Raw genomic sequence first — 26,519 nt, 5'->3', positions numbered from 1 at the left:
CTCATAGGGAAACTTCATAGGACAAGCCAAGGAGTCTGTGCTTTATCCGATAGGGAAGGGATGTTTTCACAGCAGGGAGTGCCACAGTCAAATCTAGGTTTTAAAGCAATCATCTTGTTTTGGAACAGGCCGGGAGCCACCCTGAGAAGGGGCCCCTCAGGGTGCTGGGGGCCTGCTGGGATAAAAATGTATCTATGTTCTGCTGAGATGTGGCTGCGATGTCTCCAGCCTAGTGCTGTCCAGGCTCTCTTCTTTGTTTCTCCAGGTCCTGTTTCTCCTGCTGATCCTCCCCCGTATCCTATGCTAGTTGATATTGAAACAGCCAGAGTCTGCATCCTGTCTCCAGCGTTTACCAGCTTTGTGCCTGCCGTCCAATGTCCTCTGTGCCTCAATTTCGCCACTCATAAAGGGGGATAACACTACAACTCACCTCGTAAGATCCTTGTCTGGGTTTAAAAAAAGCAAATGGACAAGAAGCCGTCAGAAAGGAGCCTGGTGCCAAGTATGCCTTACGTAAGCTCTCACTCTGATCCCTCTGACTCAGACTGGACAGCCTTGCATCGGGGCTGATACAAGTGCTCAGGCTGTCTACTGACACTTGATCGAAGGCTGGACTTCCAGATGAAGTCTTCACCCCTGGTGTTTCTGTAGCTCGTTCTCCTTTCATTCTTCCTGCTACTGAAAGGTGTTCATGTAAATGCCTGGGCCGCGCCTCTGCTCAGAATTCTGCACTTAAACCTGTGCAGCTGAAACTCTTGGGGATAACTTTGTCTGACTCCTTCACTCTATGCTGCAGAAGGAGAGGTCTTGGAAGACTTCAAACTTTTAGTGGAAAGAGAACAACTTTCTTTCTATCCACGGGGCTTCTCAGAAGCCAGCCATTCCATCATTCCATGCTATTTCCCTGGTATCATGGCAGGTTGATAATAAAGAATAAATGCTGCCCTACCCCCACCCCCACAGCTTCATTGGGTGGCTGCTTTTTAACTATTTCCTGCCTACTTTGGGGGGAGTCACACAGGCCTTCCCAGCGGCTCCCTTCTCTGCACTCTGGCTCCTTCCAATCAGAAGGCGGTTGCCAAGGGAACCACAGGTACCAGTCTCCCACCATCCCCCTGAATCCAGGCCTAATCTACATTGAAAGAAATTTCCACTCCGGAGCTCAGCAGATTTTAACATTTTACAACCTGCTTAAACTCTGGTGGCGCTTACTTCTTCCTTAAAGGGGCTGGTCTTCCTCCGTGGTAGTTAAAGCCTATTCTTTCGCCTGAAATATTCATGGCGCTACTGAGATTTGCTTATGGGATTAATTTGGTTAATCGATCCCTCCTGAGATGTGAGTGATAGAGTAGAAAGACAATAAAGCCCTTTGGCAGAGTCGTGGCCAGGATTGAATGAGATAACGCAGGGACGGTGGCTGGCGCAGAGTAGGGACTCAATAAAAATCCACTCCAAGGGTGAGTGACGACAGTTTAATGAAGGTACTGCTAACAGGAGGAAATGTAGCGGGGCAGAGGAGGTGTTTAGAGATGCCACCTGGGGATTTCTTTCAGAATACACCTCCCTGCGAGAAGGGGTCTCCCATCCCCGGACCCTTCTTCAGTCTGGATTGTCCATAATTATCTGGTTTCCCAGTGGGGAACGGAGACCAGGCACCTAACTGCAGGTGCCTTTCTAGAGCTCGCTTCTGGAAATGGTGCTGTATCTGATTACTTTGTAAGTAGATGCCAAGAAGCTTTCAAGGAGCAAAAGCCCGTTCTTGCCTTTTTGGGGTCCCTCATGTTACCTCCAGCCCCAGGCTGCTTCCCTCGAGAAGAGATCCAGTTGCTTCGTCTACACCCTCAAAGCACAGGAGACTGCGAACTCAGGCTGCCTGCATAGTGACTGACAGCCTCAAAAGCAAATATCCCAAAAGCCAGGCAGAAGCTTTATCACCTTGCGTGGTCCAGCCTCAGAAGTCACAGAGCGTCACTTCTATTTACTTTGTTTGTCCAAACAGTCAAAAAAAAAGAAAAAGCCACTCAGTTTCAAGGGGAGGGGACAGAGACCTCATCTCTGAAGGAGAGTGACGTACAGGTCACTGTGTTGGTTTGTTACGGCTGCCATAACAAAGCCCCACAGCCTGGCGGCTCAAACAACAGAAATGTGCTCCCTCACAGTTCTGGAGGCCGGATGTCCAATCTCAAGGGGTCGGCAGGGTTGGTGCCTTCTGATGGCCCTGAGGGGGCATGTGTTCCATGCCTCTCTCCCAGCATCTGGGGCTTTGCTGGCCATGTGTGGCACTCCTTGGCTTGAGAAGAACCACTCTGATCTCTGCCCTCATCTTCACACGGTGTTCTCCATCTGTGTCCAAATTCCCCCTTTTATCAGGACACTAGTCATGTTGGTAAGACACCCATCGTGCTCCAGTATGACCTCATTTTAACTAATCACATCTGCAATGACTTTATTTCCAAATCAGGTTACATCCTGAGGTGCTGGGAGATAGAACTTCAACATACAAATTTGGGGGGTTACAATTCAATCCATCACAGTCACATTATAAGAAGAACATGGTGGGGGTGAGAGATATTAGTGTGGCCGTCTTTGTAAAATACAACATGCCACAGTCATCCACCTCAATGGCCAACGAACTTCCGTGTTTATAGGAAACTTCCAGTCACAGAGAGAAGTTATTGCACATGGTAGACGTCTCCCAACAGCTTTCTTGTAATCTTAGGGTTCTCTTAAATTAAACAGAGAGATGTCAGGACCTCTTCCATTCTAAGATCTGCACAATCTGCCATCAGCATATTTATCTGAGATACATTTGAGTGAGCATGTTTACAGCCATTTTTAAATAATTAAATGACATCCAAATCAATCATTTGCAGAATTCCTGAGGCACCTGCTGATTATGATTCGGAAACCTCAGATCCATCCAACAAGATACACGCAAGCAGTCATGCGCAACCACACAGTTGTTGGCCAGGAGCAGCTGCCAAGTCTAGCCTCGTGGAGCACCCCTGGGCCTGTCCCAGTAGAGGAAGCTCCCCACCCCATCTTCTGCTCTGGAAACAGTGGACTCCACTATCTGTACAGCAGCCTCCAAAGTCCCATGTCCTCCCACTTCTGCCACCAAGAACAAATGGAACTTCGGAGCTAGGCTGGGATTAAAAACCTCATTTGGGTATTCTATGATTCCACTTACATGTGATGCCTCGAATAGGCAAATTCATAGAGTCAGAAAGTAGAATAGCAGTTACTCCCCCGTGGGGAGGCTGGAAGTAGGGACGGGGGAAATGAGGAGCTAGTGTTTAATGGGTACAGAGTTTCTGTTTGGGATGATTAAAATGTTCTGGAATAGCACGTGGTATCTGGACTGTATCGTGGGGATGTTTGTACAACATTGTGAATGTGCTTGATGCCACTGAGTCATACATGAAGTAGATTAAGATGGTAAATTCTATGTTATGTATATCTGACCACAATTTGAAAAAAAACGGACCCCATTTGGGGCAGGTGGCAAGCTATGAAACACCGAGACAAACAATCAAACTTTTTTTAGGGTCTGTCAGTGTCCAAAGTATTTTATATCCCCTAACTTACTGAAGCCTTTCTTTAAAAACCCCAGAAGTCAGGTCTAATTGCTGTCATTCTAGAATGAGAAAATAAAGACCCAGAGAGGTGAACTGCTCAAGGTCACAGGCTAAGTAAATGGCAGGACCAAGTCTATCTCTAAAATGAAGGGAAAAGAGTCCATGTGAGTGGCTGGCCCTTTAAGGAATGGAAGAGTTTTCCTTTCACAGACTCATTGGATACCAGACCGGGAAGGACACTTAGAGATCTGGTCTGACTCCTTCAGAGGAGAACTCCGCAGGCCTGGCTGGCCTGCTCGTGGACCCTGACCAGAGGCTGTGGAAGCCACTGGGCTTGCTGCCCCCTCAGTCTCCCTTCTTGAGGGGGTGGATGTGTACGTGGTGAAGAGTGTGGCTCCGCCCTCCTCCAGTGTCCCACTCACGTGACCTTGAGTATGTCATTAATTTCTCCACATCCATCAAATGGGCATCATCAAACAGGCCCTGCCTGAAGAGGACTGACAGATGGGAGTATTAAACCATGTAAAGTGTCCATCACAGAGCAGGTTGCAGTTCTTATCTACCCAGGACAGGCACATAGCTGGCCCTGCTCTAGAGTGCACAGCTGCGAGATAGGACAATGGATAAACAAAAGTCCCAGCCTAGAGACAGACTGCTGCCTGCGTTTGTTTGTTTGTTTAATTAATAGCTTTTTTGAGGCATAATTGACATAAAATATACTGTACGTGTCTCAAGTGCATTATTTGATAAGTTGCATATATGTATGCACCCTTGAAACCATCACACAATCAGGATAATGAACATCTCCACCTCACCCCAAACATTTTCTTGTGCTCTTTCTAATCCCCCCTCCAGGCCCTCCCCATTCTCAATTCCCCCATCTCCAGGCAACCACTGGCCCGTTTCCTGTCACTATTGATTAGCTTGTGTTTTCCAGAGTTTTATAGAAATGGAATCACATCGTATGCATCCTTTTATTTCTGGCTTCTGCCACTCAGAGTCATTGTTTTGAGGCACAGCCACGTTTTTGCATGTATCGATAGTTCATTCCTTTGTATTGCTTAGTATCATCCCGATGTATGGGTTGGCCACTGCTGATAAACATCAGTTCACCTGCTGAGTGACATTTAGGTTGTTTCCACTTTAGGGCTATTACAAATAAAGCTGCTAGAAACATTCATGTCTAAGTCTCTGTGTGGACATATATGCTTTGTTTTCTCTTGGGTTAATATCTAGGAAAGGAATGGCAGGTTCCATGATAGCTGTACATTAAACTTTTTAAGAAACTGCTGACTTGTTTTCCAAAGTGATTGCACCATTCTACTTTCCCACCAACGGTGTATGAGGGTGCCAGTTCCTCCATATCCTTGCCAACAATTGATATGGTCAGGTTGTTTCAGGTTAGCCATTCTAGTGGGTATGCAGTGGTATCTCATTGTGGCCTTAATTTGCATTTCCCTGATGACTAATGATGTTGAGCACCTTTTCATGTGCTTCTTTACCATCCATATACCTTCTCTGGTGATGTGTCTATTCAAATCTCATCCATGCCACTTACTGAGTAACTTTAAGCAAATGACTCAACCTCTCTGGGCCTCTGATTTTGTAAAACAGAGGATAATGAAAGTCCTCCTCATGAGGTTGTTGTGACAATCCCTCCAACCCCAGAACCCTGTGCACCTGCCTCCAGCACTATTCCACAGAGCCTTACACCAGGCAAGCGCTCTACACCTGCTTCTTAAATTCCTCCTTTATTGAAGGCAGCTCTCCCTACTCGTGCACATATGCACACACTCACACACCACATGATTCTGCTCCCCTTCCAGCTGTAGAGACAAGAGACAGGCATCAGGAGCAGAGGCATATTGGTCTGGGTGCCCAGGGACTGCATTTGACAGTCTGTCTCTGGAGCCCTTTAAACCACTACCAAAAGACTTGATATATTAAGATGTTTTTCTCTCCGCTAAGAATTCCAACCTGTCTGTCTCCTAGGTGAAAGCTGTCTGTACAAGGCAGGGGGAGGCGAGGAGCCACTGAGCTGCTGCAGAGCCCATCTGAATCTCTGAGTCAGCACACACCCCTAGCCCCCCAAGCTCTATACCAGCTCTCAGAGGGAGGAAGCAGAGGAGTGCCCCCTTCAGCTCCAGGCTCTGCTTCCCTCCCATTCCAGCCCATCAGATCTCAGCAGTGTCCCAAGCCACACAAGGAAGAAGGGAAAACCCCAAGACCAGACAAAGCCAGGTCCATCCAGGGCCAGGGAACTGCCCAAGGTTACAGGTAAGCCATCCAGAACCCAGTCTGAAAGGATGACAAATCAAGTCCTTCGCAGCCTGGATCTTTGGCTGCAGGAGTACAGCAGAGAATAACCATGCGACTTGGAGGCAATGCCCAGGTTTCCTGGCAAGTTAGTACATCATCCTAGCACAGTGCTTCTCAGAGAAGCTACTCTGGTCACCTAAGAACTTGTTAGAAATGCAAGTTCTCAGACTCCACCTGGATACTCTAGGGGTGGAGCCCAATAATCTGCTCTAACAATTCCTGCCATGACTCTGATGCAGCTCAAGTGTAAGAACTCCTGGCCTTGCAGAAGAAATTTCTAGACCAAGGGATGGATCTAAGAACCCACTGGTCTCTTCTAAGGACAAAGGTAGAAGCCATTGTGGTTACAAGCCAAGCACAGGTTTGAGAGACAGGTGAATCCTGGTTCACATTCCAGCTCTGCCACTTCCAAGCCGCATGACCTTGAGCCTTTGTAAGCCTCTCTTTCCTCTTCCATAAAAACTGGACAAATCCAACCTCATGGTGTTGTTCTGAGGATTTAAAGAGGTAATATGCATGGCGGGCAGGGCATGCATTAAGTACTCAAAAAAGAGCAGCTGTATAGATCTGCCACAAGCCCAGATGATGACTTTGGGCACATTAGAAAAAGTAATCCCTTCCTCACACCACTTTACTGCCTCTGGGGAAATGGTCACACTAACTTTTCAAATATAAGAGAATAACTTTGAAGAGGACCCCTACCTGTGCAATGGGTACCCTGAAGATGCACAAAACAGAACCATGAGTGGTCCTGGCTGTGCTGATTATTATGAAGCCCACACCCTTAAGGTGCAGAAGTGGGGTACCCATCCCACACAGGACAGCAGGCAGCACTGCCCCTGGGACCAGCTCCCCAGGAGGTAATGCCTGGTGTCTTCTGGAGCATTCTTTCTTCTACTATCCACAGAAATAAGCTCAGCCTCCATCCCAGCCATCTGGGGGAAAAACAGGTTTCTCCCCAACATTTCCTACCATTTTCAGGGGTGCTTCCACTTTCTGGCTCCCAATCCCTGCTCACCTGCTCTCATTCCCAGTTCTCAAGCCCCTCCCACCTCGACATTTCTGTCCCTGCTGTCCTCTTCCCTACCACTTCTCCTTCTCAGGAATCCAGTCCCTCTACCTCCGAAGGCTTTACCCAGAGCCTGCTGCCTGCAGCTGATTACACTGAAGGGGAGGGGGGTTTCAAAAATAGCACACAACTGGAAACATTCAAAATTGAACAGTCATCATCTCAGAGTTCCTCAATCAACCCAACACAGGGAATTTCTCACGAGTCATCACCATCTGGGGCCAAAGCCTGCTGCCCTGTTTGGGAACATTTAATTTCCCTACCATGAACTTTCTTTACTCTCCTCTTCTCCCTGAGTCTTGCAAGACTCCCTTCTTCACAAGCTGCCAGTTCTCTCTCTGATTCCTACTAGTTTGTTTTATAGAGCAATTTAATCCCTGAGAGAGCCTCCATCTCCCAGACTCTGTGAAGTGGGGCTAGGAAGTGAAACTTCCATTAAATAATCAAAAAAGTTTATTTTTAGGATTTTCTTAAACAAGAGAGCAGCCTTCCTTCTGCCAAGAACCACTCTTACTCCCACCCGGAGTGTAAAAGTGGCTGCGAGGCACTTCTGTTTTTAAATAGCAATTGTTCCCTCGCTCTTACACATTTGCAGTGCCCAAAAACCCCTGGAAATTCCTCAGGTTTTTATTAAAAATTCCAGATGGTGCAACAGACATTTCAGACACTATAGCTTCTGTTAACAACAGGAAATTAATAACCAAACTGATGTGCAGTCATCATCACCTGGATTGGTGACAATATCTGAAAAAAAAACAAAAAGGAAGCAGGGTAGCACAGTATTTGAGGCAAAAGTTGTGGAATCAGCAAAGCCTAGGTTTGAGTCCTGGATCTCCCATTTATAGCTGGGAAACCTGGAGGAGTTACCTAACCTCTCTGGGCCTCAGTTTCTTCATGTACAAAATAGAGAAGTAACAGCACCATCAGTTCTGCTGTAAATGCAACATACATTCCTAAAAAGCACCCTCATACTATGATGTGATGTAATGAAAATAAGCTTGGTCTTTGTCCCTGGTTCCAGGCACAGAGCTCCTAAAACCCTCTAAATTTGCTGAGTGACGGGAGCGTCTTTTGATACTCATAATAAGCCCCTTTCAGTCATACCTAAGTAGCCTCATTAGCATATGCTAATGAGGTGACAGGAGAGGGCCCCTAGATAGCCTTAGAATGGGGCTGGTCACCAGAAAGACCAAGTGATTAGAGGTTTGGAACTTTGAGCTTCCGGGCTGGTGACAAAGTGCTGGGAGGGTGATGTGTCTGGAGAGGGCAGGGAAGCTCCACGCCCCGACTGCCTGCACCCGACCCTGCGTAACTCTTCTATTTGGCTGTTCCTGAGTTGTACCCTTTATAATAAATCAGTAAGGGTAAGTAAAGTTCTGAGTTATGCGAACCATTGTAGCAAATTATTGAACCTTAAGAGGAGGTCATGGGAACCTCCAATTTATAGCCGGTCAGTCAGAAGTATGGGAGGTCTGGGGCTTGTGACTGACGTCGGAAGTTGTGGGGCTAAGCTCTTACGAATTGAATTGAACTCTTGTATACGCAGCTGGTGTCCAGAGAACAGGAGAATTGGTTGTTGGTGTTGGAAAACACCCCACACTATGAATTAGAATAGTGTGGTGTATACACACAACGGAATATCATCCAACCTTTAGAAAGCAAGATGTCGTGACACACAGGTGTCGTACAACACGGATGAAGCTTGAGCACATCACGCTAAGTGAAATAAGCCAGTCACCAAGGGACAAATACTGTATAATTCCATTCCTATGAGATACCTAGAGTGATCAAATTCACAGAGACAGAAAGCAGGATGGCGGTCCCCAGGGGCGGGGGGAGCAGAGAATGGGATGCTAGTGTCTAAGGATACAGAGTCTTCAGTTTGCGAGAAAATGAAAAGAGTTCTGTGGATGGATGGTGGTGATGGTTGCACAACAGTGTGAACGTAACATCAATACGCTGTACACTTAAAATGGTTAAGGTGGTGAATGTTATGTTACATATATTTTAATCACAATTTTTAAATTAAAATAAGATAAATCAACGCACTTCGTAAAACCCGCAGAGCCAATGGAAACAATGGAGTTAGGGTACAACACTCAAAAACTTCATCAGTGACATATATTTCAGAAAGAACCTAACAGAAACGTTAGCCCAGTCATATACATGTGAAGCGGCTAAGACATACATTAATACTGCAAAAACCTCATACCTCACCTTGAAAGAAGACCTTTTGTTTCTTTGTGCAAGTAGGCACAGAAAGGGTTACAGCTTGTGAGTTACTGTGAAGTGGTAGAAGGAGGGTCATCAGAAATGGGAAGGAAAGTTCTAGCACCAGATATGTGGCTCAGAACATGTAAGCAGCTTTTGGCAGGGAAGAGCTCTTTGCAGGAGAGAGCTCTCTGCAGGAGGCCCCTTTTGTCTGGTCACTTTAGCAAAGCTACGTTGTAACTAACCTTAAACCAGGCGCCTGCATGCTCTATTCATCTCCCATCTGTGCACACTTCTCAGATCTTTTGATCACACAATACCTTGCCTAACCTGGTGGTTCTTTCCTTAGATCAAAGGAGTGGAAATGGAGAATAAGTAATTAACAGATGACTAGATCTCTTTCCCAGCTTCCCCTTCAGTAATCTTGCGGGCAAACTGTGTGAACAAGATAGTATCTAAGGAGAGATCACAAGGAGTCAACAAGCCTGCACGCAGCAGGAGACGGCAATGACTCTGACCACCGTCTCAGTGATTAACTGATATTACTCCCCTTTTTCCCTTTAAAAACCTTCATTGTCGAGCAGAAGCTCTGGAGCTGGTTTTGGGACGTAAGTTTGCCTTCTCCCCAGATTGCCTGCTTTCTGATTAAAGCATCCTTTCCATTTCTACCAGCACTTGCCTCTGGAGTATTGACTTTTGAGCAGTGAGAAGCTGTACCTGAGTTCAGTAACAAATCCTGACACATAACAAGCAGTGAACTGGGGAAGCTGGTAGACGCTTGAAGTGTGCGTATGTGTGAGTTTTGCTTACTCCTATGTGGCCCAGTTTAACCAAGTGCAGTGTTTCACCAAGTGTTTCTCACATACAATATCAACTCCCAAGCAAATGCAAAGTTAACATTATGCTCAAATTATTCCCTAATACATCAGTGGCAATGCAACAAATTCACATGTTCAAAAAAGCATGCTAGCAGAACTGACCACACCTACCTGATGGAATTATTACAAGGTTTATGTAATAAAATACATAGGAAGCCTTCAATGGTGCCTAATACATAGTAATAGCTCAAAAGTGATATTAGTGATGTGGTTGTTGGGATAATGGTCCTGATGGTGCCACGGTTATGGCTCATGCTGTTACACCAAAGGAAGGCACCCAGAGGTGGACCAGAGGAAGCTATATGCCCATTTAACAGACAGCAACAGCGAAGCAGAAGGAATCTGAGTAATCTCTCAAGATCACACAAAAGTCTAGTACAAGGCGGTTCATTAACAAAAATCAATACTGATACAGAACATGTGCTATCTTCCCTGGGCATGTGGGTGGCTAATGTCTTTACCCAGATCAACAGAGCTATCAGGAAAATGCTCTCCACCTTTTGGGAATTTGAGCCCTTTTCCAAAGGCAAAGGAAATGGGTAAAACTTTCAGTTCTGTCTGAAAAAGCAAGACTAATTTTTCTGGTGGTTCCTATTGACTTGGAAAGAGCAGTCTGCCCATCAAATGGCATTTTACCAGCTGATCAATTTGGTGTCATTCTCATTGAATTAAATCAAATCGAAATGTAATTCCCTTCCTGGAACAAATCCCCCTGCAGGGACGTGCTGCACAGAAATGTTTGACCTTGTGCTGGCTGCCCAGAGGGCTTTCCAGAAAGCTAGGGGCACACGCAGTGTCGGCAAAGCCCACGCCCTGCTGGGCACGACCCTCTCGGCTGACTTCTGGGATTCTCTGCTGCACTCTTCTGGGTCAATAAAGATGCTCAAATAGTTTCTGTTGACCTCTGCAGGGGGTTGGTCAAGTACCTGAGTGTGGGCTTACACCTCAGAAAGTCAGCTGGCATATACAGAGGAGCAAGGAACAGTCACAACTAAAAAGCTCTGGGGAACCTTGTATGATTTAGAAAAAGGCGCCCACTCCAGGCAGTGCAATGGCAACACAGTGTCCCATATGATAGGGAGCAAGTGTTGCTTCCCCTAGACCATGGCAGTCCCAAACCAGGGTGCAAAGGGTAGTGAATGGTACATGGGCTAGATTTCAGTCCCTTGACCACCACCCCCAGATTCAACCTATCCAGCCGCAGGCGGCAGAGCTAGGCAGCTCCCTGCTGAGGCCACCAGAGTAAGCTCAGCTCTGGGAGAACCCTGGAGCAGAGGTTCCGCTCTGGCAGAACATGGATATGGCTCAAAGCATCCAGGGGATATTGGCCGAGCTGGCTGAAGCTGTTCTCTCTAAGTCCTGGGAGACCCTAAGAACAAGCACACAAAACAATCTCTGCCCAGAACTGCCCACAGAACCTGACACTGTGTGGCCCTGACCCATGGCCCTCCTGCCCTTTATACCCCCACTCCTTTCCCTGCCTTGGGAGCCAGAAGAAGACCTGGCATCAAATCTTGGCTCTGCTGACTAGATGACCCTGGCCCAGTGACTTGGCCTCTCTGAGCGTCAGCCCTTCATCTGCAGAGCAGTAATAACACCTGTCAGCAGCCCCTGAGAATGAGTGTGGATCCTGGAAACAAGGATGCCCTGGGAGAGACAGGTTAGTAAAATCCATGCAGAAGGATGAGATAGGCCATCTGTTGGCACGAACCAAGGCATGGCCTGAAAATGTGACTTGAAGAGTTTGGGAAGACCCCAAACGCCAATCATGGTGGCCCAGCTATGGTCGCAGGGAGACAAGACTGAAGGGTAATGGTAACTGAGTAAGCGGAAACCTAATTAACTAAATCCTTTGGCAAAAGTGCGTGCGAGCAGAGAGAGCGTGCCTCGCCTGGAGCGGAGACAAGGGGAGCCTAGGGAGCCAGAAGCTGGCCATGTTCATTCCGGGATCATTCACAACCCTGCTGCCAGGCTCAGAGGCCTCTTAGCAGCCAGCCACTCAGCCTTCACCGAGAGACGTGTGACCTCTCATCAGCCCTTTTCAAGCCGCAAGAATCCTTAGTCCCAGGGTTGTTATAAGGATTCAGTAGGAAAGTGCCTGGCATGTAGCAGTTGGCAAATAAACTAACATCCCCCCTCACTCTGCTCCCTTTTCTTCCTACAGTAATAACCAGCCTTTCCAGCCACACGAGCATTTCCGCCTCGACGTTCCTGACGTTCCTGACGTTCCTGCTCTTCCTTCTGCTGGTGTAACTCTCTTCTCTCCATATACGCGTCCATCCTACTGCTTTCCTCTGTGCCTAAAGGAGTGCCACTTTTATTGGCAAGGAACTCCTCTCAGTTCTAAGCCTAGCAGGGAAGGCAAAATTAATAAAACTAGCACACAAACATCAGCTTGCAACTGCTGCGCGCTCCTAAGGGAAGGTGAGAACGCTGTGTGTGCCCCCCAGCGCCCCCTTCAGGCAGTCACCCCCGAACCGCCAGGAGTATTGCATGCCCACCACTCCCACGTGAGTCTTCCCCAGGAATCGCCCTCAGCCTTTAAGAGCCACCTTGACAAAGCTCATGCCCCTTCCTTGGGGACAACTCACCTCCAGTGACTGGTATTTGCAGCCCTATTGCCTCGAGGTGGAACTTCTGAAGGACCGTCCCTGCGCCACTGCTCCTCCTGGGATTGGCTTGATCTTGTTATGAATCAAAGCACAACCCTTCCACCTGCCCATCCCTACCCTCCACCAGCCCCTCCGTGGGTGTGGGTCTGGTGGGTGCTTCCCAGGAAACTTCCTGCACACAATTCTCTTGTCTCAAGATCTGCTTCCCAAGGAACCCGCCTAGGATAACATACCAAAGAGGGACTGACCGAGGTAGAGAGGCGGTGGCAGTGAGTGGGGGTGTGAGGGTCACAGAAAGCTTTCCTAACGAAGGTGCATGTGAGCTGAAATTTGAAGAATAAGGAGTTATCTGGAGGAAGAGTGTTCTAAGCAGAGGGAACAGAATGCACAAAACCCTGAGGAAAAAAAGGAAGTTCAAGGCCCAAGTGGCTGGAATACTGAGAGTGAGAGGCATCAGGGAAGGGAGAGCGGCAAGGATGGAAATGTGGTTTCGAGCAAGGTCCTTACAGGCCAAGTTAGGTTATGGGACAACCACAGAGAAAACCTTCTGACGGACGATTGCGTTAGTTGACTACGGCTGCCGTACGAAATGCCACAGAATACCACAGACCGGCCGGCTTAAACCACAGAAACTCCCTCAGTCTGGAGGCTGAAGTTCAAGATCAAGTCGCCGACAGGGTTGGTTTCCTCGGAGGCCTCTCTCCTTGACTTGCAGAGGCCGCCCTCCTGCTGCCTCTTCGCATGGTCATCCCTGTGGGCACCTGAGCCCCTGGTGTCTCCCTGCTTTCAAATCTGCTCTTCTTATAAAGACACCGGTCAGACTGAATCAGGGCCCATGCTAATGGCCTCATTTTAAGGTAATTGGCTCTTACTCACTAAATACAGTCACATGCTGAGGGACTTGGTGGGGGAGGGAGGGTGGTTAAGGCCTCAACATACAAATTTGGTGAGGCTGTAACTCAGTCCACAGCAGTGATGTTTTCTGTATGCAAGATCCTACAAATGCATCAACACTAAATCTCAGTAAATTCGTAATTTCAGTAACCACCTTTGTTGAAAATAAACTGTCACATTGTTTGGGACCAGCCCCAGGAAAAGCAAAATATATGTTTGCAGCATAGGGATCTATATCTTGTCAACCACAGCCTTGCCAGCACCCTCTGCTGCTGCCGGTCCTGCTGTCCCAACACCTACTTTTGACTCACGGGTCCTTCCTTTCTCTGCCCCCATCCCAGGCCAGCTGTCTGCCAAGTGCTGCCGGAGAATATCAAATCTGATCGACTCCATTGCAAATTCACAGTCTCCAACGTCTGCAGGGCCCTCCGATGCCCTGAAATCCTCCCATTCGCTCCCCGGCTGGTCCACTTCCCACTCTGCTCAGCGGTTGTGCCAAGCCTTTCCATCCTCTGCCAGCCCCACCAACCCGACCCTACTCTTCACTCTCAGAAGACCATCTGTCCTACCTCGCAGAGAAAGGAGAGGGCACGAGGCTGTCGCCCAGTTTCTTTCCTCACCCCCTCCTCCTTTTTCCAAAGCTACCCAGAGGAAGACATGTGATGGGGAAGAAAGAAAACCAGTTTGGCTCCAGACAGACACTGCCACTGTGTAAGACCTTCCTGGGCAAGTTCACGTCACCTCCCTGAGGCTCAGTTTCTTAATCCGTGAAAGAAAAGTTATTGCTTCCAGATGGCATTCCATCACACTTAGAATAAAATCCCAAACTCCTTGCCATGGCCAGCAAAGGTGGCCCCACATGACCTGGCCCTGTCCACTCTGACCCCCTCGACTGCCCCTCTCGCCCTGGCTGAGCTGCCCCAGCCGCTTAGTCTTTTAACCAAACAAATTCCTGAAACACACCAAACTCTTCCCCACCTCAGTGCCTTTGCACATGCTGTTCCCTCTGTAGGAGCTTGGCATGACTCCTGCCCCCACAGGCAGTGTTCATCAGAAAGACCTTCCCTGACTACTCCCAAAGAAACTAGCACCATCATTTCTAATCTCTTTCTTTGGCTTTGTTTCACTCATCACTTACTCCCTGAAATTATACTTCTTTGTTTACTTGTTTATTGCCTGTCTCTCTCACAAAATTGTAAACTTCAGGAGAGCAGGGACTGTGTCTTAGTCGCAGTAACCTCCATCAGTAAAACAATGCATGGTGTTCATCAAATTTTGTTAGGGGAATAATAGAAAAAAATCTAAGGTGGCTATCTGGGGCCAGTTCTTTACTATGAAGACCACCACCACTGCGCTGAGAAACAAGCACGCCCACCTACACATCCTGTTCTAATATTTGATAGAATGGGAGTGGCCAGCCACCTTCTGACATGACCCTCCCCTTGGCCACAGTGACTGTCAGGGGGCAGGGATATTTCAAACTATAACCAGGAAAAAAGCCAAATTTTCCCTGAAGAGATGCAAGGGTGAGGCTGGGAGCAGCTGATGGTCTTTTCCTCCTCAGCATGAAAAAAGACCCCTGATGCCCTGCAAACACAGACCCTCCTGGGATTTGGACACCTGAGCCAATAATCTTCTCTTTGTCTAAGCTGGTTTGCATTGTGATTCTGTCACTTGCAACCAAAGAATTCTGTTGTCGTGATAAATGAATCAATGTATACCAGGTGCCTGGACCACAGCCTGGGTCAGACCAGATGCTCTTGGTGCTACCTCTACAGTTCCATCCTTCTTGCCTCCTCCTGTCCCATCTCAGACAGGGTGTCCCTCTTCCTGTCCAAGGCCACCTCCACCCCCTCTGTACTCAGAACCTTCTCGCCTTCCCTTCCTTGGCTGGAGAAGGCAGAGATCATGCTCATCTCATGAGGTTTAGGAGTGCCTACAAGGCCAGGGCTGTAGCCCTTGGCTCATCTCTCGCTCCCTGTGCCCAGCATACAGCGTGTACCCAATGCCCGTCTCAGTGGCAGGGTCAGAGCTGAACAGAATGAAGCTTCAGGCTCCTTATAAACTAAAGAGGGCTCCATAAAATGTATGAAAAGGGAAGGCCTGTCTGTCTGTAAGGGATTGTGATTGTGCTTTTATTAGCCAAATAGATAACTCTCATCATGAAAGGAGCCTTTCTGGAGTGATGGATGGCTCCGAGGCCCTGGAGGGACAGGGGTATTTCTCAAGGCCGCCAGTCAAACAAGTTAACTGCATAACATTTCTCTCTCCATAGCAACGAGCCTGGCCTCCTCTGCCAGGCCCCAGCACCTGTGCCTCTGAAAGTCCCTCAGCCTTGCGGCTGCTGCCTTCTGCAGCCTGCCATCACTGGGCACACTCACTCACAGCCCCCAGCCCTGTCCACAGAGGTACAAAGGACCGGCGGGGGAGGAACACGTGGGAGGAATTCAGAGTCCAAAACTGGCCTGGGCCATGCGCCGCTGCCTCCCCTGCCTCTGAGCTCCTGCAGCGTTTCACCTGGCCTCTGTCGTCCTCACGTGGGCCAGGGGATGGGCTCCCCCATGAGACTGAGGAAGGCGGGCGGGGAGCCTCCTGGGTACCAGGTACCAGGTACTGTCTCAGTGATCCAGAGGCCGGTCATCTCAACCCCACTGCAGAGATGAGAAAACTGAGAGGGTCAATGAGGTAAAGGAATCAACGTGAGGTCACTGTCTAGCAAGTGGCAGGGACCCTGGACTTGTCTGACACCCCAACCTATGTTCTTTCTGCTTCATGATCCCCCTTCCTTCCCGGCTCCCCACATCCTCCGAGAGCATAGCAGGACTGGAAGCAAGAGGGGGAGGGGCTGAGGGTGGGGTCTCAGTAGGCCCCTCCCACTGCTCCCAGGCTCCATCCAGAGAATGGGCGTCAGTCCCTGAAAAGACAGGCGCCTTCAAGTGCTTGGGTGTCAACACGGAGAGGCGGTGGAGACGGTAAGTGTGGATAGCTCCTCCAGGAAGCCTGGCAATGAACAGACAGAGGAAGGTTTTGGAGGATACAAGCAAACAGCCTGGACCAGCCGGGAGATGGAGAGGTTGAAGGTGCAGAAGACAGAGGCTCGAGTTCCTGGGGGCAGAGGGAGGCAGGAAGGCCCAGGATCTAAACTAAGCATATGCAGACTTCTACTGTAGAAGGCCAGAGAGGAAATGTTTCCAGCTTGGAGGCTGTGCAGCCTCTCACAGCTGCTCCAATGCCAGTGCTGTGCAAAGGCGGCATAGATGATGCGGAAACAAATATGCGTGGCTGTGTCCCAATAAAACTTTATTTGCAAAAAACAGATGGTGAGCTGGATTTGGCCCTGGGCCATGGTCTACCATACCCGATCTAGAGCACACAGGGCAGCTGGCCCTGCGGGAGGATGGGGGGATGGGAGATACACTCCAGGAGGAGAAGGGAAACTGCGACCATCTGCAAGGTGCCATCCACAGCGCAGGCACACAGGAGGTGCACACAGATGCTGACCTGAGCTATTAGACTGTAAGGCAGGAGGGGAAAAGAAGGTGCTGGGTAAGTTTACAGAGAAATGTGGAGATAGGGAGCCCAAGTCTGATGGTCTTCACCCTCTGTTGAGAGAAAAGAGACTAAATCAGAGGGTGTAGTTTTTGACCTCAGGAAAGTGGGAAAGCCTTGCATGGCAGGCAGACACCAGATCCTAGTGACTCCAACAGCTGTGTCCAGGGGGGTTCAGCAACCCCCACCCCACTCCTAGGGCAGGGAGGTCTCTAGTGGGACCAGAATGCAGAGGTGGGAGGCAGCTTTAAAATCCACACAGTCAGGGGGATTCACTACAAACCAGTACAACAAGCCAGAGCTCTGGGCCGAAGCCTCAGGGATAGAAGCCAGCTGGTTCACTAGCCCAGCACTTTCCAACCACTGGGCAGGCAGAAGTGATGATTAACTTCGCCCGCTGTCGCCCGGGACACCGCACTGGGCTGCCCTGCAGCTCCAGCAAGTGTTTAGGCTACAAGTGTAAAAGGTCTGGTTTCCAAGATGCTGGCTGCCTGTGCCTGGGCAGGCCACACTCTTCTCCAAGAAGACTTTGCTCCTCTGAGGTCCACAGCGGGCAGTTCTGCTTTCTCAGGAAATCCACGTACACAAGCCCCTAACACACTGAAGAGAGGAGGAGAAATAATGTTGGGGAAAAGACATGAGCCATGGGGAGAAGTGGACCGAGGTGACTGAAGGACATGGTAACACAGGGACAGGGTGACAGGTGACAGGGGACAGCTTCTCTTACTTCCTGCATATCTTTATCCACGGACATCCTTTTTCCTCAGAATGGTTTCCTGTGGCCTCTGTGATTGAAGGATGCGGCTGTGAGACGTTGCCAGGCTTCCTCCCCTGCACTGTGGAACTTCCCCAGCTCCCACCAGTTTCCAGTTGGTCTCCCAGCTGAGGCCGCCATGGGTGGCCACGCAGGCTCCACCACTCCGTGGGGCACCAACAAAGAGCCGCAGCAGACACAATCTTCATTGCAACCATGATGCTGCCAGTTCGATGCAAGAGGAGCTTGAGCCACTGAGAGATCACACAAGAGCTAAGCAATTCGATTCAGGTGCCAGGACTTTTCCACGTTCCACCAAGGTGGTACCCCCATCGGCTTCCAGGACCCAAGCCTAGAAGGATAGCGGTGGAGCCAGCTGTGCATAAGTGCCCAGGCACATGCATTCGAGTGGAGAAGATCACAGCAAGTGGGAAGGGCGCCTGTGCAAGGGGAGCAGTCACTCGTGCCCTGCCACGTGGCTGCCACGCACAGGAAGCTGGGAGTGTGGGCCTAACCTCACCAGATATTCCAATTTTTTAAAAGAAGTCAGGATCTGGAGTTGTAAGTAAAATCCTCTGATTTTTGGAAATAGGCTCAGAGTTTTTAAATGCTATGAGGCCAAACAAAACACATCATTTGCTGGCCCAATCTAGCCCATCAGTCACGAGTCTGCCTCCACTGTACCATTTATGCTATTCCTACTTTATCTTGTTAAATTCACATACGAGCCCCTACAAGGGAAATAATAGTTATCCCTGTTCAACAGACAAGGACCCTGAGATTCCGAGAAAGGGAAGGGACTCGTCCACAGTCACACAGTAGATACGTGTCTAAACTGGAGGCTGTGCTTTCTGCCAGGCCCTGGAGCATCCTGTCATGGCCAGGCTGCTCTCACAGGCAGTGAAAGCCTGGATGGGTGGTGTCCAACATCCACGGTGTCCGTCACTCAGTGCTGCATGTGGGCTGAAGGCTGAAGCTCCGGTGCAGCACCCAGAGGTGCTGCTCCCCAGCTGGGTTCCTGCAGCATCAGATTTCACTCTTCCTTGGGCTCAGCTGGTACTGTCAGCCATTTCCCCAGGGGCCTCCCTGAGTGATGCAGGAGACGGTAACCCTGGGGAGCTCTCAGCCTGGGTTACTAAGAAAGCAGGGAGGAGACCAGGTGACCAAGTGCCACAGGTAAAGCAGAAGCAATAGGAGCCCAATTCTCCATCCAGAACCTGAGTTTCTGCTCCTGAGCATGATTCCCCTTGACTGAGCCTGGATGTTGAGACCATCTGGTCCAACTTTGTTTTACGAACTTCGTTATAAACTTACAGGAGGATGTGAGCTAGATGCCGGTTCAATTAGGAGAATTTGTAACTTGCTGAACCCCGTGAGTGCTGCTCAGACCTGGAAGAAGGTGTCTGGTGGCCGGCCACAGAGTTCTGTTCTTGGCTTTGATCTGCACAGCATTTTTCTCAATGACTTACTTGAAAACCTAAAAGGCCTGTGCGCCAAATTTGTAGTTGATTTCAAAAAAGAAAAGAAAAAAGGAAAGAAAAAAGGATAGGCAGATTGCAAAGACATCTACAGGGATGCAGATGGTTCTAGACAGGCTGGACTGATGGGCTGACTCTAATAAAATAAAATAAAACAGAGCTAAATGTCAGGTCCTGAACTTGGCTTCGAAACAACAACTGCTCGAGGGCAGGACCAAGGTGGACGGGACAGTAATGGGGCTTAACAGCAGCAGCAGGTTTTAATAAAACTTGGAGCATTCGCCAACACAGTGAACGTGACTATGACACTAAAAGAAGAATCCAGAATGTTCATCACAGCATTGTTTATAATAGCATAACACTGGAAAATAATTGAGGTCCAGTAGGCATGGTTCGTCTGTGCAACTGACAACAAGATACCCATTAGCAGGAATAATGGCTTAAGACTGTTAAATGACTTGGGAAAATATTATTAAATGAAAAACAGTAGGTTACAAAGCAATATACGCAGTTTGAGCCGATTTTTTTAAAGGATTTTTTTTAAGCTGTGGAAAGATACACACTAAAATGTGAATCTGGCACTTTCTGGGTGGTATTAGGAGTGACTTAGGAATGGAGGGAGGTCTCGGTAAGCGTGCAACGGTTTTGAAGGTTTTAGAGAGCTAATGCCATCCTTGACATGTAGAATCCAGTGTCTAAAAAGTTGGAAAAAGAAGTCCCATTGTTCTTTGGCAAAAATCAAGCCTGCAGTCTTGAAGCTAGCTCCAGGTGTCTCCCTTTAACAAAGGACAACTTAGTGATAAATGCTGAGAGCAAACATTTTGATGTTCACGGGATGCCTGGAAGTGTGCCAGGTTCTGTTAGCTGGTCATCTCATTTAGCAGTCCCAATATCTTATAGTTCCCTATGAGATGGATACCAGTGTTTTCTCCATCTGTTTACAGACGAGGTTCAGAGGGGCCAAGGAACTTGCCCAAGGTCACACAGTGGACAGCAGCACCAGGATTAGCTTGATACATTAGATCCGGGGAAAGGAGACTGCAAAGAGACAATTTCCCCACAAATATTCCAAATATCGCTGAGCATGAGGCATCAGCAGCAGACCCACTCTGGGAATCCTCAGTGTCGGGACTGGCCACCAGGGCTTCTAACTGACTGAGGGTCCCTAGTCTTCTTGGGAGAAATTAGGAAGGTGCCATTGGGACTGAATGTTGGAGCCATCTGGACTGAACCCCAGACTCTGGAATTAAGACCCTCTCTCAGAGAAAGTAAAGAAAATTTGATTCTCAGGTTTGGGGAAATCAAAGAACGTGAGACTGGGTTGGGGGAAAAGCTAGGAAAGTTAGCACAGGGTGATGTCAAAAAATTAGACATCCTCCCACCTCATCCAGCCCACCTCTAGGGGACTTGAGTTCAGCTCGTTCTCATCAAGAACTGAACAGCCTAAAAGATCTGTAACTCCTTGGGTGCCAGCCCATATCTGACCAACCCAAAGGTCTGTCACACCTTGAGAGAATCTCCCTCTGTGGAGGAAAGCCCGTGGCAGTGGACCCAGAGAGCCGATCGGCACAGCAAGCCCATCTGCGGTCGCAGGACAGGGAAGGCAGCTCCGGGCACACCATTCCCCCGCGTGTGAGCAAAGCAAGCACACTGGGATCCCGGCTTTTAAATAACCTCTCCCATCTTGAAAACGCACGGGTTCTTCTGGAGGAGGAAGAGACCTCTTCAGTGTGAATCGAGAAGGCAGAGCCAGCTGAAACGTGAAAAGAACGAGAGAGGCACCTCTCAGCTCCTCGCCGGCGATGGGGCAGGCGTCCCAGGGAGTGTTCGATGGTCAGTACTTGTCAGAGTGGTGTAGGAGAGGTTGCGCCCTCAACTTTGAAGGCCATAGGCTCAGGGTTTGGGGTTTACTCAATATTAATTCCCCAGGTCCTTAGCACATGCCTGGATTATAGTAGATGATAAAAAAAAAAAAACCTACTGAATTAATCAACAGGTGAGATGAAGTGTTAAACCAGATTACTACTAAGGGCCCTTCCAGAACCATGTCTGTGGTCCTGTGGAGTTTATAATCAATATCTATAAAGTCCTGATTACTTTCACCATGACTCATTTCTTCCAGTGTCCATGCCCTCATTTAACCCAACTAGGGGCCCCAGTGGACAGATCACTCTGGACTCCTTTCAGGCCATAACATCTCACCCTAAGCTCCTTCACCTTGAGGCCCCACACAGCACCCCATGATGTCACCACGCCACTAGACCAAGGCTCAGAAGTTGTGCATTTGGTCATTTACAATGTTTTGCATTTACAATGTATACAGCTACAAACACAGGTATTCAAATATTTGTTTGTTTTCCTTCTTGGTTCTTTCCCTGGAGTCTACTTTGCAAAAGGAGATTGTTGGGTGTCATTGCCCATTTGGTGACCAGCTCCTCTGGCAGATTTGGGACCATAAACTCAAGTTCTTCCAGCTGCTATGCGCTGTAATGATTTCCCAGCCTCATAGCAAGCAGACAATGGACCAAGAACCTTCTAACTCAGAGCTAAGTGGCACTAGAACATTCCAGAGACTCCTGAGAATGGGAGATCCACAGGGCTATACTTCGACTCTTTTATATCATCTCTAAGTCACAAGAGCCAGGATGAATGACCTCCCCCTTCACACACTTTTTCCTGACGCTCTTTTGATCCAACACCTCGGTCTGGGTGATGGGTCCCAGGAGGATGTCTCCCGGCACAAAATGGCTCTCCTGAAATTCATTGTTTATTTCCTTTCTTCTTATAGCTTGTCAGCGGTGGGGATGTGGGAAGACTACAAACTAAGACACACAGCACTTGGGCTTCAGTGAGAGAGCTCACTTCAGATAGTAAGTTTTATGGGCCTCAGACACGTCGTCATGAAAAGTGAGCAGAAAACTGTCATGTCTGGGATTCCTAACCCGGTACAAACGGTCACATCTGACTGCCCAGCACAGTGACCCGGCCAAACACTTAAATGGTTTTACTGGCACTTATGAGCCCTTAGGCAAGACGGAATGATTTCTAAGACCACTAGCAGGGTGCAAATGCATACCCTCCTTCCCCACCATCCTAAAGTCAGCTCTTAGCTGGGTGATCCTTTCCTGGTGGTTAAATGGTTGCACGATATGACCCACAGGGTGCAGGCATATGCCGTGCGTGCGTCTGTGTGTTGATGGATTGCGTGCATTGCCAGGTAGATGGGATCATTCCAGACGGGGCTGATACCCCTCCACGCCGAGGCGGTGAGCTCACTCACAGGGCTGCCTGTCCCCTGCATTTCCCAAATGATACATTTCTCTGGCATTTGCTTCATTACAATTTGTCGTGCAAAAAGGTTTTATCTTGCAGTATATTCTGGGCTAATTTTAGAAATTTGTTTTCACCTTCCAACATTGATTCCTGGGGCAGCTTGCAAGCTGCCTGGAACGAAAAATCAATGGTGACAGCAGCAGAGTGGGCTCCCATTCTTCATTAACCTGGAGCTCCAAGCAGCCCCAGCCCTGTCTCATCCCTCAGGGCTAACCCTGGGCAAAACTAGGCATCTGGGCAGTTTTTCTTTGGTGGCCTCGCCCTTTCTGTCTGAACCCTTTCCATCTGCCAGCTCTCCCTTTCTCCTTTATCAAAACTTACTCTCCACCAAGCATGGGGAAGGGAGTGAGAGAGAAGAAATAAGGTCACTGAGTGCTTGCACACAGGCTAGACATTCTGCTAGGCAGTTTACATGCCTAATCCCACTTAGGTCTACCAATAATTCTCAGAAGTTGGTATTGTCCCCATTTCACAGAAGAGGAAACTGAGGCACAAAGAGATCAAGAAACAAATGTCGCACAGCTAGTAAGATGGAGCTGGGTTGAGAGCCTCTCTGACTCCAAAGCCCACGTTCTCGCCATCGCTCGCCATTACACTGGTAACTATCATGGTGCAGAAATCTAAGAGCTAGTGTTTCGGGGAGCAGCATTCCACAGGGATACAGAAAATGTGCTTTGCCCAGCACCCAACCACCCTCGCTCAGCGGAAGACTGCTGAGTCCTACACATAGGGTCTGGCCCTAATGAAGCCTCCAGGGACCTCAGGCCATGCTCCCGAGTCTCAGCTCCACCCACAGGAGGTGGCGAAACGGGCCAACAGAGTTCTAACCAAGAACTCACAGATCCCCAGAGCAGAACCGCAGTCCTCCGGCCAGGAGTCATGTGCAAGGTGTGCAGGGCAGGAAGTGGAGGCTGGAGATCTTTGAAACGAGTCAGAGAGAACACAGCAGACCGAGAAGCAGTGAATTCCAGAGTGGCAAAGGGGGTGATGCTAGAGATAGTCTGGGATCAGCCTTGTTCAGGAGAAATATAACGTGAGCTATATACTTACTGTTAAAATTTCTAGTAGCCACATTTTAAAAAGTAAAGAGAGAAGGGAGGGTATAGCTCAGTGGTAGAGTGCAGCTTTTAGCATGCAGGAGGTCCTGGGTTCAATCCCCGGGACCCCCATTAAAAATAATACTAACAATAATAAATGAATGAATATAATTACCTCCCCTGCAAAAAAGAAACAGGTGACTTTAATATTAAGAATATATTTATTTAGCCCAATTTATCCCAAATATCATCTCAATGTGTAATCACCATAAAAACTTATTCATGAGACTTTACATTCTTTTTTTTGTACTAAGTCTTTGAAGTCCGGTGTGTATTTTACACCACAATCCATCTCAGCCTGGACTGGCCAACTTCAGGAACTCTTTAGCCACATGTGGCCAGTGGCTCCCGTTTTGTACAGCGCAGGGTTAGAGCCACAGGTTTTAAATTATGTCTATCAAAACCCAGAGTTCCTCAAAAGTGTCCCAGCCATTCCCTAAATGTCTGGTTTTAATTTCACCTTTATGGATTTTAACTCTTTAAATTAGTAATATGAAAAATACACACTTTAAGATGTCCCACCCCAGATTTTAACATGTAGAAGACAATCAGTAGGAAAAACTTGTGTCCATACTTGAAAGAAAATATTAATTCAGCTCCTTATACACTAAGCTTGTACTAACAAAACATGCTTTACTCTGTGTTAAATGTTATTAATAGATACTACATTTCAACTAAGCAGTAACAAGAACAACCAACATTTACCACACATCTACCATGTGCTAAGTGCTTTGTGGGCATCGGCTCCTCAAATTCTCACAACAAACCTTTGGATAATTGTACTCTCTTCATTTGCAGAGGAAGGTACTGAGACTAGGGAGTTCAACGCCTGGCTCCAGGTGGCAAAGGGCAACATCTGGATGTGAACCTGACTTCAGCTATCAAACTTCTAAATCAAAGCCCCGTAAGCACTGGGCTACAATTAAAAGGAGAACAACCCACCACGCCAGAATAAATTCTGAGCCTTGTCAAACTTCAGTCCACCTCGTGTCGACTCCTCCCTGCACCTGCTCACAGCCGAAAGTCACCCAGCCTCTCCTCGGGCCCTTACACACACCAAGCACACCACACAGCATTCTGTTTAATTCAAGAAATACTTATTGATACTGCTATGTGTCAGTATTCACTGTGGTCCCTCTAAAGCCAAGAGAAAGCTCTCCAAATCCTGCTTAGCCCCCAACCACTCGGGAGAAGTTGGATGTTTTCCTGTAAATAGTACGAAGCCAGTGGAGGATTTAAGCAAAGGGAGTGACAAAAATAAAAAGACCAGATTTGAATTTTAGAAAACTCATTCTGGTAGCTGCAGCAGGGGTAGGTTGGAGCGTCTTGGGACTAGAGAAAGGAAACCAATTAGAAAGCCGTCAGAGTGTTGATAGTAGATATGAGACGGGGCCACACATGATAAAAGTACCAGGTCTTGGTGATTAAATAAATCATTGAGCAGGCGAGCAGAGAGAAAGTCGAGCATGACTCTGGCTTCTGGTTAATGGTGGGCCATTAGCTGAAATATAAAATACAGAAGGAAGGTCGCAGTTGAGGGGGAACGAGTAGATATGATGAGTTTAGCTTTCTGTATTGGAGTTGACATTGTAGCTGACTGCCCAGCATCTGCTCAGCCCCTCTGCCATCTGTCATACGAATGCAGTCTGAGGCATTCACCCCAGATACAGGGTGGACCCAGTTATATAACCCAGTCATAATAAGCCCATCCCACAACAATCCCCCTTGCCAGTGACTGGTGTGGAGCAGAGGTCTAAGCCAGTGAGCACATAGCATTCCCCTTGTGACCTTACTGGTGTGGAGGCCATAAGTTGACCCATTTAGACCATAGGAAAGCACCTTTCTTCAACAGTTTTGGGAGAGGAGCTCTCTCCTGATGAGAACAAGGAAACAAGTAGTCCTAATTGCTATTGACAGCACTCCTCCAACTCAGGAGTCTTGGGCCAAGGCAATTCTAGGAGGAGAATATGATAGAAAAACGTTGGATGAGCTCAGTGAGCCACTGAATCAAGCCACCCAGAAGCTCAGCCTACCCTCCTATGTGAGCCAATACACTTCCTTACTGCTTAAGCCACTTTGAGTTAAGTTTCCTTCCATGTGCCACTGCAAGTCTCCTAAATGATATAGACATGTTGAATTGAGGTGACCCAGTACCTGGAGCCCCCTGCAGGTGTGCGGTGCAGCATCCCCAGGGTGACCTTTGGGACAGTAAAGAAGTCAGACCCATCAGGCAGATGACTCTTCAATCTGAAGCTCAGGAAAGAGGTCGAGCTGGAGATGCAGATCTAATGTCATCAGATGGGGTGAAAACTGAGAAAGCAGATGAGACTGACCACGGGAAACACGGAGAATGTGAAGAAAAGAGAAGACCAAGGTCAGGGACAGAACCCTGGAAAATGCTAACATTGGGAGGACTAACCTGGGAGGGCTCTGAAGGAAACAATGGAATAGAGAGAAATGAAGACGTTCTGGTTGTAGGGAGGAGACTAAAAGAATATGGTCAAATTGGGGTGAGAAAAAAAAGAAAGGAAAGGAAAAAGGAGGGATGAGGCACCTGCTGAATGGTGAAGAAGACTGTGGAAAGAGACATGGAGGGGGTGTAAGGGGAATATTAATTAAGGCATAGGCCAAGCTGCTTTAAGAACAAGACTCATAGTGGAAGTTCATTCCTCTCTCACATGACAGTTCAGAGGGAGAGATGACCCATAGCCATGGGCTGTCTCGAGGGGCCTGGGTTCTTTCTGTCT

General features: G+C 48.3%; 1 long non-coding RNA gene across 1 annotated transcript in view; it reads right to left on the bottom strand.

Annotated features, from left to right (window-relative positions):
- Positions 1–1,511: 1,511 nt before the first annotated feature.
- LOC140700719 (uncharacterized) overlaps positions 1,512–26,519 on the bottom strand; it is a 37,013-nt gene continuing 12,005 nt past the window's right edge. Inside the window, exon 4 of the long non-coding RNA XR_012079301.1 lies at positions 1,512–2,725. This is a non-coding gene — a long non-coding RNA (uncharacterized lncRNA). The remainder of the gene's footprint in view (positions 2,726–26,519) is intronic.

This window comes from Vicugna pacos, chromosome 13 (genome assembly GCF_048564905.1).
Source record: "Vicugna pacos chromosome 13, VicPac4, whole genome shotgun sequence".
NCBI lineage: Eukaryota > Metazoa > Chordata > Mammalia > Artiodactyla > Camelidae > Vicugna > Vicugna pacos.
Note: the sequence above shows the minus strand (reverse complement) of the source record. Positions and strands in the feature narration are given on the sequence as shown.